Source organism: Sturnira hondurensis, unplaced genomic scaffold (assembly GCF_014824575.4).
Source record: "Sturnira hondurensis isolate 20B ecotype Veracruz unplaced genomic scaffold, ASM1482457v3 Scaffold0004136, whole genome shotgun sequence".
NCBI classification, from domain to species: Eukaryota; Metazoa; Chordata; class Mammalia; order Chiroptera; family Phyllostomidae; genus Sturnira; species Sturnira hondurensis.
The window spans coordinates 40,433,730-40,451,947 of record NW_028076767.1 but is presented as its reverse complement, the minus strand read 5'-3'; positions in this window follow the sequence as shown (position 1 = coordinate 40,451,947).

Here is an 18,218-nt window from a genome sequence, read left to right as displayed (position 1 = left end):
AAGTGTGGCAAATCACCTGCTGCTGCTTCTCTCTGCTTTCTAAGGAGCCTGCTTGTTGTCACTTTCACGGACGATGATAGACCAAAACAACTCACATGGCCACACCTAGTTTGAAAGTGGGTGGGAAAGAACAAACCTATTCTGGAAGACCAGAGGCCAGAATTATCAGGTCCAGCATACTAATACCAACTTCAGCAGGGAAAAGGGAGTTACACAAAATTCTTTGTAAAAACAGAAAACCAGCAACATATGGTTACGCTAATAGGTAAAGTGTGAAGGAGCGCATAGATTATCTGAAATTGGATGCCTGGGGAAAGCAAACTAGGAGACACACTGGACTAAGAGCTGGAGGTTTAGGGTTCTCTTAGCAGCCTTTGCACTGAACTGTGCATTCACATTAAGCAAGATACTTATTCTGGCTTCGCTTCAGTACCTCAAAGGGGAAACTGAAGAGATACAGGCACGATAATGTATACAGCCTTCCTGTTAGTCTGAGGGTTAATGAAAGTTGGGGATGAGGCACTTAACTCCCTGCTTTCTATTCAGTTCTGGAGAAAGCAGCCTCTTAAAACGAGCCTTTTTCTTTGAGTTCACAGTCCATTTCTGCAGTGACAGATTTTGCCAAGCTCGCCAAAATTTGAGCTAAACCTGAATAATAAGTTGACTATTTATTTTATGAATTGAATGCCACCCTGCCAGGTTTTCCAAGTGGGTATGACAACAGAATCCCTCATCTATAACACCCATCCATAGCCCTCGTCTATAGCTCCCTTGTTTGCTCTGAAGATAATGTATTGATTGAGCCTCCTCTGATGGCATTCTTTCCATGCTTCTCACACGAGGAAGAATTACTGCTGCTTTCCCCGGAGGACCTGAAACGATTGCGTTTTTACACATTATTTACTGTATACATTCTAATATCCAAATGGTCAATTCATTTATAATCTTTTTTAACATGCCTTAGAGAATAAAGGTTCTGCTCTTTTGTTTGTATGGGGAAGCTTTTTTCCTTCTTTTGCATGTAAGTTTTACTTTATAACTCACTAATTGATCTTGCACCCATGAATAGTTAACATTAATTATGCACAATTAGCATATGATAATGTATGACATACATTTCAGGAGACTATTAGGCAGCATAATTATACTGAATATTATTGTGTTCGGCTATGTAGGTCCACAAAATATGATGGATGGTGTGTTCATTTCTATTGAATTTCATTTACCTGGTCTAGAGTAATGATTTTAAAATAAACATAGTTGGAAATAAATGTACATAAGTTAAATACTGTTAAATACTTAGAAATGTTTCCAAGCAGTAAGAGCTGGAGGTCAATTGACCAGTTCTCTTGCTTTTGATATTCTTTTAGAGGTGTATTGTAGGGATTTAGAACTCATCTTTAAAACCCTTCAGAATTCAAAGGCTGTTTTAGGTAAAGTGTCTGACAGGCAAAACGATTCCTTTTTAAACATAACTCACCTCCGCTCTGCAGGCTTAGTGAGGAGAACAAAAACATCTATGGGTAGTAACAAGCAACTATTTTGCCATCTGCAGAATTGGAGGTGCTAAGAAAGTGGGAAACGCTCCTGCACTGTCGTGCAAGTCTAAGACCACCAGGTGAAATCAGGCGAGAGAAACAAGGCGAAGGTAAGTGCTCTCATCCGCTGGAATTATTAACAAGAGTTGACCTGCCTTTTCAAATGTTCTTTCATTAGAGCTTTTGAGTTTTCTATTCAAGTAAAATAAGGTAAAAGAATAGGCTATGATTGAACTTTGACTTTCTAGTTATGAATCCACTATTTGAAAAGTCTATTACAAAAATAGACTTCCTTTAAAAAGAACCACAAAAGCCCACAGTAAAGATAACCTTATATTTTCTGTTGTGAGCACAGAAAATTACTCTGTTCTGAGCTGTCACACAAACCAATTTTTACATCTGGCCTTGATCTGGCTATTAGGCTGCCTGGAAAGGGCTCAGTCTGCTCCCCTGCCCTCTCCTTTCTTCTGTGTCCTCACATTGACTTTGAGGAACCCATCTTGAGAGCTCTCGGCTGATTTCTATTTTAAGAACCTAGTTCAGCCATTATAATTAGTCCCAGTTTGTCTGGAATCCTCTCAGGCATTCAAAAGATTCCAAAGATTTTAAACAAGTACTTCTCAGATTTTTCCACTGAAATATCTCTAATGGCAGAAGAAAGTCAACTTATCTTTGGAGGCCCAAGGCCCTAACTCAAAACGGGAAATGTCTTGGAGGTTTTTGCTTTGCCATACAGGTCTGCATATGCTTTGTATTCCTCTGCATAACACATCTGAATTGCTCTTACTAATCAAAAATCTTAGTATTCTGAATTATTTATCATTGAGTAAAATGGATGGTCCAGGAAGACACTGTGCCTATGGCCTTGACCACTCTCTGACACGCTGTTACTTGTCCACCGGTTACCAGTACTTCAGTATAGAGGCCTAGTCTATTTCACAGTAAATCTTTTGATAAAAGGAGCTAAACTAATTATTAAATGTTTACCCTTACAACAATGCTTCAAAACAAGTGTCCATCTATAGGAAACTGGTTAGATAAATTAAATGACACCAAGAGTGGAATGTGACGCAACAGTTTAAAAAGATAATAAAAATCTATTGTATGCACAGATGCCCATGACATACATATTACACACACACACAGGGGGAAAATGTCACAGGATAGTTATAGTATGATCCCACTAATATATTTGTATAAAACATTAGAAAATCTGTGTGTGGAAAGGTGAATCTTGGGAAATTCACTTCCCACAGCAATGCGTTGTCTAATTTTTTTTGCACCAAGTATGGATTAGTGCAAATCTGAAACAACTAATATAATCTAAATTTGAAAATAAGAAGAAAAAAAGCTTTGCACAGGTTGTACCTGTGGCAAACCTAACCAGATAGACACAAACCCCACTTATTTAAGTTTTTGTTGGAGACTTACGTAGCTTTACACTTAAGACAGATTGTTGTGTTCCACACGAATTAGTAATTCTCTCCGTATGCTCTTCATAATGGTTATATGAACTTAGTTTGAAGTTCATCAGATACCTTGGTACAGTTAGTGGTAGAACATGCAGGACATATGGAAGAGGATTAAAAGGGAAAAAATATCCCATATTGCCACAGTCTAGAGATAATGTCAGATTCTTTCTCATTTTGCACTGAATCTGAGCTCTTCTGCCCAATGGGCCTGGTCTTTTTTCTAAAGATGCACTTCTAAGAATTTATCTGTTCCTCTTCTGGGTGACAGCCTCCAAACCAGGTGAAGGCAACTTTCACACTTCATAGTCTTCCTCAGATTAAATAGAACTTTACCTTCAAATATTACTCAATGCAGAGTTTCATTGGAGGATTAGAAGTTTGATGTTGCCTGTCTTAAATTCTTCCCCCAAAAGATTGCAATCTTCTGTACAAGGTTTGACTATCACAGAAAACAGATTACCTGGGGATCTCACGCAGAATGGGAAATTTTTGGAAGTCATAAATTTTATTATAAAGATTCATATGTATTTTGTATATCTGCATAACATATGTGTATGTTATAAATTATTTTAAATTTATCTGTCAAGTAAAATGATGGTTCAGAAAGCTACTCTATGCCAACAGCTTTGGACGTTCGCTCACACACCGCCACGACACCACACTAACTGGTGTGTTTTCAGAAGCAGTTGCTACAAAATTGTTGCCATGTTGGCATTAACACAAAGTTCTCCAAGTACAAGTGTTGTTTTCTTAACCATACAGTCCTCTGATGAACATTTATTCTCTATTCTATACAGGGTGTTGGGATACCATGAGAATCTGACAATCTCAGCTTCTGCCTTCACAGAAGTTACTGTTGAGACAAGGAAACAGGCAATTACAAGGCAGCACATGTGACAGTATGATGGGCTGCAGGATCTAACAGGGCACCACCTCACGGGTGCTGGGGGCGGGGCAGAGAAAGCTTCCTGGAGCAAGTGGTAAGTACAGATTTGAAGGACCAGTGAGAATCAGCCAGGTTATGGGGGAGGGCAGGGAAGGGTGGAGATAGGGTGTTCCAGGCACAGAACAGCCTGAGCACAATCCAGGGGCAAAAGAAACCCTGGCATACTGAAGGAGTGAAAAGAGGTTGGCATGACTGAAAGGAGAGTTTGGGCCAAGAGGTGGTAAGTTTTGCAGTCTGAGAACATAACCAGAGCCAGATCGTGAAGGACCTTGAAAAACTTGGTAAGAAGTCTAGACTTTGTTCTAAAGGTCAGAAGAATTCCCTAAGTGGTTTTAAGGCAGGGCACAGATTAGAGGTGGTCCACCAGTGTGGGTGCAAGAAGAGCAGGCTTTGGCATTGATTTGTTTTGACTTTCTGAGCCTCAATTTCTCATCTTTGGAATGAGGATAATACTGCATATCTCAGGGGTTGTATGAGATTTAAATGGGATATTAGAGGAAAAGGACCTAGATGAAAGTCGTATAAGAAGCCCAGTAATATGCCCTGACCCCTCACAAGTCTATGATGTTGTGCTTTTATTGGTGTCTGATTTATTTTATAACATACTGTTAACTGAGCTGATATTAAGTTACTGAATGAGTCTTTAACTAGAGCAGGGCCCATATGGCCGTTCAATGAATGGCTGTGCCTATTAGGAAGAGGGCAATCAGTGCTCTTGTACAAGTTGTTCGAATTGTGAACCACAGGCTAACTTCCTTGACCATGGGAAAGCAGCAATATTGGGTGTTTTTTTTCTCAGTGTTTGCCCTCTTAATTAATCAAATGTGTTACTTCCTCAAACTTAATATTTTTTTTATAGTTCACATATCATGTCTTTAAGATCGCTCAATTGTTACCGGTATATCAAACTATATCCAGGGTAAAATGAAGGAGAAGAAAGAGAAGGGGAGGAGGGGAGGATGAGAGAGAGCAAGCCGTAGAGGGTGGGCAACCATGGCCGAAGCACGACACTTTGGTCTACACAATGTCAGGATAAAATTTTCCTTTAGACTATGGGAAATCAACAATCAGGCCAATCAGCAATTAAAAGTAACATAAAGCACTAACCTATTGACAATCGAAAGTTTATTAGCAATATGCATGCTTTAAACATACATTTTAAATGAAATTATCTATGGGGATGTGATTTTCCCCTTAACAGTATAAGTGGATTTATATTTTTCTTTATTACTTTACCAAGTAAGTTTGCTTAGCAAAATTACACTATAGCAACTCCATTATTTTTTAATATTACTTAAAAAATTATCTGGCTAGGGAATACAGTCTGGAATCCAATGGCCAAGTATTCTAACCAGCCAGGGATTCTTGGGCTAATAGGTAAGTCTGAAGTCATGTTGAGATAGAAGGAGCAGAATGAATTCTGTCCAGTTCTGGTGGGAAAGTGGTGAGAACAAAATGGAAACAAAATTCTGGGGTCTTTCTTTCTCAGGAATAGGCAAATTATTTAACAGAGGTATAGAGATTTAGCAGAAACCCCCTACCCCTTAAAACAAAGATTGATATACAGAGAAGACCATTATATTCTGTGTAGCTATAAGGTTAGTGATTGTGATTCAAGAGTTGACATTTATTTTTCACATTCCATGAGCAAAATTAGTACCATATGGCAACTAACCATTAGGAGGTTAAAAAAATCACAAGACAAAAATTTCTGCTTTTAAAACAAAGTGGATCAAAATGCTATGAACTTCTCTTTGTTTTTATTATACCCCACCTTCCTTTTTCCTTTTCTTTTTGTTGGAAAGTAACCATATAGTATCAATCACCTGGAAGATACTTAATAATAAATTGGTGATGATAAATATTCCATTTACATGTAAGATGCAACCTTGGGTTTACTAATGAAAGAAGGCCTTCATTAAAAATACTTTATAAAGGATCTCTATAAAGATCCTTTATAAAGGATCACCCACTTTTTTTCTCATTTTCCCAAACCTTTAGCTAAGGAAATCCAAGCATCCTCTATCTTTAGATTTCTTTTTAATGTATTTTCTTCATCATAGTTCTATGGAAAGGTGCCCCAAATATCCTCTCACTTAGTCCCCAAATTACACTGTTAGAGCTTTATTCCTTTAGCTGAAGGCTACAAATACAAATATTCTCATAGAAAGAGTACCAGTTAGTCCTTTGCGTCATACTAGGACTCAAGGATCCCATGTAGAAAAGAAAACTGAATGCCCCAAATTATTAGGCACGACACTGCAGAAGGAGAAAGATATAAGTAAAAGAGAGGCAGGAATGGGAGGCTGCAGCTAGTAAGAAAGATAAGCTGCTGCCCAGGGATTTGGCTGAGCTCTGATGCAAAAGCTTCAGGTAGGTGGTTCCTTTTGTCTCTTTGGTGTGGCTTTGTAGGCAACAACGTTTGGGGCTTGCATCTGAGTCCTGGGGCAGAAACTTCTAGGCAGTAACCAGCAGAAAAACTTGGTCTGGCTGACCCCAAACAGACTCAGTGGGTGCTCATAGGCATTTGTGAAAAGTCATACTGCATTCTCTTCCTTGAATAACATTACAAACCCACTTCCCAGTGATACCCAACCTTTGACCAGCACAGGGGCAGGTGGCACATTAAGCTTCTCTCAGTTAATTTTCATAATAACCTGGCTATCATAATTATCCTCATGTTGCAGATGAGGACACTGGGGCTGAGTTAACTAGTTCACCATCAATTTCAAGCAATTATATTTATTTGTACTATTAATAAGCCACAGACTGGGTGGCTTACATAACTGAAGTTTATTTCCTTATAGTTCTAGAAGGTAAAAGTCTGAGATCAAGGTGTTGAAGGGTTGGTGTCTTCTGAGACCCCTCTCCTTGGCTTGTAGGTGGTCTATACATGTATTCTCTGTCTATGCCCTAATTTCTTTTTATGAAGTCATCTCAGGATGGGATTAGGGTCTACCCCTAACCTCACTTCACCTTAATTATGTTTAAAGACCCAATCTTCAAATATAGTCACAATACTGGGCTTTAGGACCTCAACACATTTTAGAGGGCACCATTCAGCTCATAACAACAACTCTTTTTCATTTTTAAGTGTCTACATACAGAATTACCATAGATGATGTGATTTAGTTACTTGCCACAGTAAAATATTATGAACCAATGAAACAGAAATTAGTCCAGGTACCTCAAACTAAGAAATTTGTCAAGCAAGGAAATGGTTACATGGGTGACGGGAGAGCTACAAAGTCCAGCAGAGACACCTACAGACAAACAAGCACAGGAAGATATCCGTTCTCCTGGAGTTGGTGGGGCAAGGGAAGGAGGTGGTATTGTGCAGCAGCTCATGAACCGTGCAGGTCTGCCGAGGAGGAGCTGGGACTACAGAAGGCTGGTCTGTTTGGCAAGCAATGGTGCTGTGGTGCCATGGAAGCGGTAGGTGCTAAGAAGATGTTGCCAGAAACCGAGAGGAGGAGAAACGTCTTGACTTCTCCCCACTGCCAGTACTTGCCCTTAGTCGGCCCTCCCTGCAAACTGGCAGGCATGAGAACCTCAATGCATAGTTCCTTTAGTTTCTTACGGTATAGAGCAGAGCAGGTGAAGGGCACGGGATGGCTCTGAGAGCAAACAGCCAAAGAATTGTACAACTATATAGTTTATTTCACAAGTTGGACGTCTTTCTCAACTAGTGGTTTTGTGGGCCTTATAATGTCACCAGTTAAATTTCTTTAAAAATTGGAAAGCAGAAATTCCTGAGTCATTAAGACCCTGTTTAAAGCCCAGATGCTAGCACTTGCTTATGTAGACTAGAAAAGCCCACATTTTGTCCTGATGGACTATTTGCTTCCTAGTTTTATCTGCGGTGGACTTACTCCATAAGATTGTTCTCTAAATGAGTAAATGCTTGCAAAGAGCTTTGAGATGACTTTCCTGACAATTGTTTGGTTCACTTGTGACCTGTCTTTTGCACATTTTGACCTCTCACCCGCAGTTCTTTGAGAGAGGAACACATCTTTGCAGAAGTCTATGGCTCTCAGTGTTGTCAGGATTGATTATAACCTATATGTGGAGCACTTGTGGGGAGGGAACCAGAAGGGGCATTATATGTTTCACATGGCTAGAATTCTCTGCAGTGATGAACTGGAGAGGTGTCGGGTGTCAAGCATGTTAAGAGAATCATTCATAGTCACTCATTTTCAATGCAGAGACTTTTCAAGACCTGTGCTGATTTTGCCTGCTAAATGTGCTCTGTATTTTCTGTAGTCAGACCCCACTGCATGCTTAACGACACAAGTTCTGGGAAGCTTGGGTATTGTGCCAGTAGACACCAGAGATGCTAACCATGTCAAAGTAGAAAGAAATGACACACTTACGGTACCACAGGACACTCAGTACCTAGGCCCCTGAAGCAACTGAGATGTGAGAGACTTGATGTGGACACACTAATCACAGGACAGACTGAATTTCTCTGAAGGTAGCAGCTATCAATTCTCTCTCCTAAAAACACAAATCAACAGAGAACTAATTCTGAGTAATTAAGTAAGACCACATGTAATAGTGGCAGTTATTCCAGGAGTGGGGGTTCAGCAAATAGCCCTGTGCACAGTCAGGCGCACGAGGGCTCAGGCCGGCCCCCCTAGTATAAAAGGCCTGTATGTCACAGGGATAGCTGATAAGACCACTTCAAATGGAGGTACCACCTTTAGTAAATATAGTTCAGTTGAGGGGACACAGACACATCTTCCAAGCAACACTACACTCATGGGAACAATGTTTGTGACCCAGAAAACAGTAATTTAAAACAGGTGACCCAGTTTTCACCAGGGTAACTCCTTGCTTCTTGGTGGGCTTTGGCTGGTCAGGCGCTCAGTTTATATTGTGAAATTAATAAACAGAAACCTCATTTCAAATGGAGTCAGGACACCCAGGCCCATGTGTCTAAACTGGAGTGTCATCTTGCAACCAAAAGGTCACTGGTTGATTCCTTGTCAGGGTACATACCTAGGTTGTGGGTTAGATCCCCAGTCAAGGGCACTGGGGAGGCAACTGATTGATGTTTCTCCCTCACATCAATATTTCTCTCTCTTTCTCGGCTCCCTATTCCTCAACTCTCTCTCTCAAATGAAGATAAAATAAATTTTAAAAAAATAAATAAATAAAATGGAGTCAGGAGACCAGAAGAGAAAAGAACTCACATGTGCGTGTCACTCAACACACTATTGAGCCTGACAGGAAGAGGCAGACCTTGCACCTCTGACAGGAAAAGGGAGTTCATTGCCACCTCAGCAGAAGGAAGAAAAGGTTCCTCCTTCCCCAGTAACAACTCCACCAAAGGGAGGCTGTCAGAGCTCAGCCAATGAAAAGTCACTATACTTTCCACCAGTGTACTCTTGTTTACTAAAGCCCTTCCCAAGCCCCTAAGAGAGGGTTTTTCTCCCTCCTTTCTCTGAACTTAGACTCTTTGTCCTAAGTTACAGTTCTTTGTTGTTCTGAAATAAACCCATTTTGCTGGAGAAATATCTGGCCATCAGTTTGTTTAAGGGGAACATTATCTAGCTGCTTCCCCTGCTAAATCTTGCAACCACCACTGACTCTAAGCCACCATCCTGGCAGGGGCTGCACCTACCTTTGCAGTTGTTTCTTCCCCAGTACCCAGCACTGCGGCTAGCACATGGCGGGGCAAATTCATCTCCCGGATGCTCTTTGAGTTTGCACATCACATGTTTCAAGTATTATATTTTGCCATCATATTTACTGAATAGTGTGATTAAAATTTTTACTTCCTTAGAAAATTAAATCATCATGTGAATAATTAGCTTCCTTGAGTCTATTCTAAAATCCTGTCCCTGATTTTTTGGAGGAGAGGACGTTTAATTATAAATGGGAGTTTGGGTAAGAGGCTTCAAGTGTGGAGTGTTTCAGAGCTCTGAGGAGGGCATACTATGTTAATCTTTATTAGCGCAGCTGCAAGAGATTGGTATTTAAAATGGTTTTCAAACATAGCTGTTCCTTGGAGTCATCTGGGAACTTCAACACTCCTGATGCCTCAACCACGGTGTGTTCCAAATTAATTGGTTGGAATAGCTGCTTGGTCACTGGGATTAAAAAAAAAAATTCCCAGATGATTTTACTACGCCGCCAAGGTTGAGAACTGAAGTAAGACTCTTCTCTTCTGAGGCTATGGCTACTTAACGTGACTGATGAGGAGCCTCACGTGACCTCATCCACTTATTTTTGTCTAAATTACCCATGAAGAAAGGAGTAGTCCATCCTCCATGATCTGGCACATGGGCGGCACAAATTCACTCAGCCTGCTTGCCTGTCCTCTTACAATAGACGCCTCCCATTTTATGCTTTGAGGTTCTTTCCCAACCCCCATTTATCACGAGCCTTTTAGTAGCTTTAGAGTGGAATATGATTTCCATTCATCCCTCTGTTTTGTGGATTTCCAAGAGCACTTTATTTTAAGGAGATTCCTACTAATCACTGTGAGGAAACTGGTATAGAGAAATGAAACAGAGGGAAGTTACCAAGCTTCCAGAAGTTTCTAGCCATCTTGGTAGTGGCAGTTTCTTCTAGAGCTCATACCCTCGCCCTCTGAGATGGTGACTAGAAAGCTGGGGCACAGCAAACATCCTCCCCAACTTTCACTTTTTTCCTTTCTAGATGAAGATGTCAAGATTCAACCATCAGCACGCCCTCCCACGCAGTGTCTGTGCAGACACACAGGATCCTGGGTCTAAGTGAGCCATTGTGCTTGCCTGAGATCCTCTATTGTAGGGGATGGAGACCCACTTGACTGCTTTTCACTGTGTCGGCATGGGTACCTAAACTCTTAAAATGTTCCTTCCATGCCCCGGCTGGTGTAGCTCAGTGGACTGAGTGCTGGCCTGTGAGTCAAAGGATCACTAGTTCAATTGCTAGTCAGGGCCCATGCCTGGGTTGTAGGCCAGTCCCCAGTAGGGGGTGTGCAAGAGGCAACCACACACTGATGTTTCTCTCCCTCTCTCTCTTCCTCCCTTTCCCTCTGTCTAAAAGTAAATAAATAAGAAATCGTAAAAAATACATTATAAGTCTCTTAAATGAAGAATCCCAATTCTTAATTTTTGGAATAGTTTTTATTATTTGTTAAGATTCAGCTATGCCTCTTCTAGGATAGGTTATATATTTCTATGGCCTCCGGCAAACAGGATATTTACTAGCCCATTAAAACAAGCGCCAATGGACCACAACTAGTATAGTTTTTCTTGGACATCAAGGAATGAAGTATAAGATTCACCTTACTATGAATATAATATAGTATGTTAGGGACTAAGGAGTTACAAATTCAAATTTTCACACTTTAAAAAATCATAGGCCCACAATTTTAACCCATAATTCTTTAAGCCACAACTCTGTGAAGACATTAAGCGTTCCCACAAATCTACTGTTAGCCAGCTTGACCTAAACTGACGTGACCCCGCTCGCGGTCCTTGAAATCCCTCTCTGTGCGCCTGCCCACGTGTTCTGCTGCAGAAATCTCCAAATGCTTATTGGGTGTTTCCCAGGTCCTGCTGTGGACGTCCTATAATATGCAGTCTGTATGCACTATGGTCATTTTTTACATGGAAAAATACTAAATTCTGAAGCATATCAGGTTCCAAGGACTTCAGATTTAAAATTGTAGACCTTTTAAAAAAGGGGCATTTGATTGGAATATAAATTCATCAAAACATATCACTTAATCTGTTTGTTAAAATTCATTTACTCATTGATTTAACTACCAAATACTTACTGAATATTAAAGCTGGGGATATAATTGTGATTAAAACTAGAAACAGTCTAGCAAAGAAGACAAAACTTTACATTGCCACACATAGGAATGTGTACACACAAACCCCGTTAAGGACTCTACAGGAATTTGGATATCACCTAGCCTACAAAAATCCGTGTTTTCAAAAGCTTTTAAACTGATTGTACTGCTATCAAGTCATCATGGTGCTAAAGCGAAAAGGTTCTTTTCGATGCTTTAGTGTAAATGCATATGAAATAACAATGTGTTTGCTAGCCCATAATATGGAAGTTCAAGGTAGTTAATAAAAAGCCATTTACATGGGGGAAAAAAGCATTTGGATGAGAGCAAATACACTGAATTATACCCATGGTTGGAATTTGGAGCGTGTTTATTTAAATGTCTAGTTAATTGTGTGTGTGAAATAACTTGTTTAACCCTTGTAACCTAATGCCATGTATAATAAGCAGTCATGTAAAATAGGTGTTACTATTACTACTGATTTATAGAGGTGATAACTGAGGCACAGAGCGGTTATGCAGTTCGTCCAAGTTGCTCAGCTAACAATGGCTGAGCCCTAAACTGAACACAATACTGCTCTGGGATGTCAGCTGTGCTCACAGATTTGGGGCCTGAGATGAGAGGGACGATGTGGGACAGACTGAAGAACTCCGGGCTTGTAAGGCAGAGACTCTCTGTTCAAGTCCTGATTTTACTACTTACTAGTGATCTGATTTTGAGCCCTATCAGTAAAATATAGATAATAATTACTATTTCTCAGGGTTGCTGTTGAGGGTGACTATATATCCACTAGATTGGCAAGATTAAAATAATAACTGTCTCTCTTTTAACAGGAACCTAATCAACAAAACAAACAAACAAACAAGCGAAATATAACCAGAGACACTGAAATAGAGAACAGGCTGACAGGGACCAGAGGGGAGAGGGGAGAGAATTTCAGGCGGAAAGGGGAAGGGTTTGCAGGATTAAGTATAAAGGACACATGGACAAAAACTAAGGGGAGGTGGAAATGGGAGAGAGGTGGGGGCGGGCTGGGGGTAAAAGGTACAAAACTGTACTTGAACAATAATAAAAACAAAATAAAATAAAAAATAAATAATTTAGAATAAAAAAACTGTTGATAAGGATGTGGAACAATGAAAATGCTCCTCATACACTATTGGTAAGAGCATAAATTGGTCAAATTTTGGAAAACAGTTTGGCATTATCTTGTTAATGTGAATATGTATTCACTCCATGACCCCGAAGCTGCACATCTAGAGAAATGTGTGCATACGTACACCAGTATTTACCTACAAGAATGTCCACTGCAGCATTATTTGTGATAACCCCAAACTGGAAACAAGCCAAGTTATCTACAGACCGGAGAATGTATGCATCAATTGTGGAATATTTACACTGTGAAACATAAGATAGTGAAACTGAATGAACTTCAGCCACATAAAACATCATGTTTAAATTTTAAATCTATCATTGACTAAAAATACGCAATTCCCAGGAGAACATATACAATATAATTCCATTTTTATAAATGGATAAAACAAGCAAATTAAAAAAAGACCTTCTTTAGAAATACATACCTGTGAGATCAAATTATTTTTGAATTATAAGGTAATGATAAAATCGGAATTCAGATGGTAGTTACCTGTCTGGGGGGTAGGGTGTAGACAGGTGGGTGTGTGGGGTGCTCATCTGAGATGAGCACATTCATAGCTTTAAAGTTATTAATAATGTTCTGGTTCCTATATTGGATGGTGGGATCACCGATGTCAATTTTTGAAAATTATTTTTGTAACATGTATATGACATATAATGTTTTCATAGGCATTAAATATTACACAGCACTTATTGAAAATTCTCATTTAATGCAATTGTGAGTCTTTCGCATCCTGTCCAGATGCCCAGCAGGGATTTATCAAAAAACTGTTAGTCCTTTCCTAAAACGAAAATTAAAAGATGCACTATTCACGAAGTGCTTTGCTAATGAAAACTGTTACATAAACAGTAAGTGTTATTCGAACAGAAAATTAACAGTAATATCATTTAGTTTTCACTCCCTTAAGACTGAATTGCTTTAACTGATGGTCTTCAAAGGAAACGCCTGTCCGCACTTTCCATCAGAGGTGCATAATGCATCGAATCTGTGCCCTCGGACCTACTAGTTTCTGAGAGAACGTGGAAGTAAGAGTTTGTTTCCAGCCTGTGTCTTCTTCAGGTTTTAAGAGTGAGTGTTTTCTTTAGTAGTAGCTAAAGTGTTCACCATGCAAGGAATACTTGTCACTCCGAAAATACTGAAAATGATGGGGGATAAAAGAAACACGCATTCTCCTTCACACATACTTTTCTAGCCCTGGCTGGGCAGCTCAGTTGGTTAAAGCATCATCCCGATACGCGAAGTTGTGGATTTGATCCCTTGTCATGGCACACATGAGAATCAACCCATGAATGCATAACTAAGTGGAACAACAAATCTCTCTCTCTCTTAAATCAATAAAAAATTAAGAAAGAGCTTTTCTACATTCCCATGGGAAAAACCCAAGGTGGCTGTTAAGGCGACCAACATTCGAAAAGTATGCAGTGTGCAAAGGCAAATAGTGTTTGTAGTTAGTGCTCTGTGCCTAAACTTTGTGTTTCACCTACTAGCACGAAAAGAGAGAAAGATCACTCTGTATACTAACAGCCTGCTCTGCTGACAGTTAGTATTTCATGTCTTTTCCTCAGAATGTAAATGTACTCTCAATTTGACTTCTTTATTTTTGATGATTGCTTTTCTTGTGCCTCTAGGCATCATTCTTTTCTTCAGGATAAAAGGAAGAACTAAGATGAAAACTCTTTGTGTAATTACCAAATAACAATTAGAGTTTTTGTGTGTGTGTCTTTTAATACTACTGTATTGTCCTTCCTCAAAACGGAGGCAGCCTTGAAGTGTGGTTATAAGTCTGTTTACACCACCCAGATATCAAATTGACTTGCTAATGGTAACTCTTCCCTGGTATCCATGGGTTACTGTGTCATGTGATTTGACATCAAGTACAGACAGCGCTGATTAGGAGCATCCAGCTCTGTCCATCTCCTTGCATCACTGAACCATCTGGTCATTTATTCACTAATAAGCCCCTAATGGCCCAAATATTCACCGGCCTGTCATTGTGACATGGCATAAAATGCCTACATCTTTCAACTCGCTTTGACATGTTGCTTGTTTCACATCAAAACCCGTCATTTACAGGAAAAGAGCTCAGAGGGGTAAAAACTTGACCTAATCTGCAGTGTTAACACAAAGACAGAGGCTGGGTATCTAGTAGCCTGACGGAAAGCATGTAAATGGGCAGGAATTCATTTTGTACATTTTTTCCATTCTCATTTTACAACATTCTTTAAGTTTGGTATCATCCCTAATATGGGATTTTATGTGGGCTCTGCGTTGAACTATCTATCCAGTATCTGTTTAAATAGCCAAGAGCTCTTTAAGGGGAAAAAGCTTCCCTGAGACATGGAACTTGCCTGGTTTACGTTTAAATGGACAGGGAAAAAAATAATACAAAGGGGAACCAAAAAGCAGTTCCATGCAATTCTCAGAAGGCTATGGTTTGTTATTTTAACCCTCTCTTATTTTCTATTCTTCTTTTCCAGCTTACATGCCTTCCCCCGTGTTACAGCTGTGTCATAAGAAATCTGAGATTATCCATGTTTGGAGCATTGATACAATCACCAGAGGGTAAGGAAAGGTTGGAAGCCCCACTTTTAGTCACAGCCATTAGGAAAGGCAGGTCAGACTTTACAAACAGATTGGCGTAAGCAGAGTTAAGATAATAAAAATTAGAGGGGGATTAAGAGGAGGAAACGCAACATTCGATCGCATTCAGTGCTGTTGAGGTCTTATCCTGAAGTGGCATTAACGCATCATGTAACTGAGGTTCACTAGCTGTTTTTAGGTGGTTTATACTTTACAGACATTACTAAAGTGGATATTTTCCTCAAAAAATCTCCCTACCCTATGTGTCTCCTTTTATTGTCATCCTTTTATTTTTTAAAAAGTTTCCAAACATTGCATGCTGGCACACGTTAGGCTTAGACCATCTTCCCATTGTCTTCCCTTACCCTTCACTGAGGCCCAGTTCCCACCTCCCCTTGCAGCTCAGAAGCTAAGCAGGAGCCCAAACACCTTTCTGAGGATTTCACCTAGCCCATTCCCAGAGACCCGTGGAAACCAAACACAGGGGTGGTGGCTGGGGTACAGAAGGCATATCTAGGGCTTTCCAATTTGGCACAAAAAGTGGCAGGGGCACACTAGTTTCATTGCAGCTGCTGGCTGACTGTCTTTATAGGTGCCAGAGCTCGGATACTGCGCTATTGGCCCAGTAAAGCCCATTTGAGGGCAGACTTGCAGACTGCTGGGTCCAGCTGACCTGGAAATGAGCCTGGACCAGCACCCTTTTGCATCCCGTGGGATGAAGCTAGAACGGATGAAGCCTTCCGAAGAATGCTGTGTGAGGAAAAGTCCACCAATATACCTTTCCAAGTACTCTCTCCACTTCAGCTTTCCAATTCATCGATGCAGCCCTTTTCAGACGAGATCGGGCGCGTTCGGGGTGGTATGGCCATAGACTGATGCAGCCCTTTTCACAAAGAGCAGTCCCTTTGCTTCCACGCTGATTTGAATGAAAATGGTGCACTGCCTTTGCAGCAGCTTTTCCCATTTTAATTTCTTTTCCCCCATGTTTAGAAAGTCTGCTATATTGGTCACTAACTTTCTCATCCTCTGTGACTGTTCATGAAAGTTTTAGCCCAAATAATGCTCGGCCTTTATCATTCCAGGGACTGCAGCAAAGCGCCATCTCCTCTCTACACTGTGAAACCGCATCAGTAAACTTAAGTGGGACTCGAAACTCCCTTGTTTCTGTTGGCATCTGATATGGCTGCATCCCGGATACTCCTCATTTAAGTGTTCCGTCCTTAATCTGCCTTGCATAAAACCAACCCCATGGCTTACCACTCTGTTCAGACAACTTCCATCTTAGATTCACTCAGTTGACAGACATGAGTTGAGTGTCCTGGGTTTTTCTAGATGCCAGGGATACAAAGATGATTAAAATGTTGCCCCAGACCTGTAGACCTTTCAGAATATGGTATTTGGGGGCAAAGAGGCAGAAATCAGTAAGTGAGGCTATTGGGGAAGACAAAGTTGGGAATTACCAAGGCATGGTCATACAGGCACAAGCAATTACAAAACAATAAAAAGAGAAAGGTTGGAGGTACCACAGAAATACAGGGGAGTGGGTGGAAGGCCTGTGTTCTTATACCTTTATCCTTCACTTGTAAACAAAGGTCCACATATCCCACTGGGACAGCTCCCTATATCCCCTCCCTCCTGTTCATACCCTGTTCTCCAACACCAGTAAGGAGAAAGTGACTCCAAAGAATAAAAGTATTCTAGCATGGAATGGAAGATAAGGAAAAAGGAAGGGAAGGGTGGGAGGGAAGGGAGAGGAGGACAGGAACAAAAAATACAAGGAGGGAGGAAGGGAGAGGAGACAAACTCTGAGGAATCCCAAGCCTTCTGAACCCCGAAGCCTGTGAATTAAATGAAGTCCCTTACCTTCTCCAACAGTCGGTGGCTTTTCCCACCAAGCCCTGGTTGTCTAGCCCTGTGCTGTGCTCTGCAGGACAGGAGGAAGGCCTGGCATTGGACACCATCTCTTCCCTTCTCCTTCTCATGCACACTTACTTGTTCACCATCCTCAGTCTTTTCTGATACCTCGGATTATCTTCACTTGCCTTTTCTATAACTTTTTTATTTTTAGAAAGATTTTGTTTAGTTATTTTTAGAGAGAGGAGAAGGGAGGGAGAGAGCGAGGATGAAAAACATAGATGTGAGAGAGCAACCTGGGTAAGTTGCCTCTGGGTGGGTGCTTGGAGAGCTGCTACCATAACATCTACAGGAAATCTATTTTACATTTCACAAAACTTATGGAAACAGAGAAACTAAAACCACAGGTACACACAATAGTTTTTATAGGTAAAACAAAAATCCAATTTCTTTTTTTCTTTTTCATGTGAGAAATACATTTAAAATGAAATTAGCCATTTTAACCATTTTAACTGTATAATTCAGTGGCATTAATTAGATTCACAGTGCGGGGCAATCTTCACCACTATCTACTTCTAAAACCTTTTCATCACCTCAAACAGAAATTCGGCACCCATTAAGCAGTAACTTCCCATTGTCCCTTCCCCTCAGCCTCTTGTGACCTCTAATTTCTGTTCTATCTCTATAAATTTGCCTATTCTGGATATTTTATAGAAGTGGAATCATACAATATCTGTCCCTCTGTGTCTGGTTAATTTCACTCCACATGTTTTCAAGATTCATCTGCATTGTAGCATGTATCTGAACTTCATTCCTTTTTGTGATCTAATAATATTCCATTTTATGTGTATATCACATTATATTTATTTATTCCTCTCCT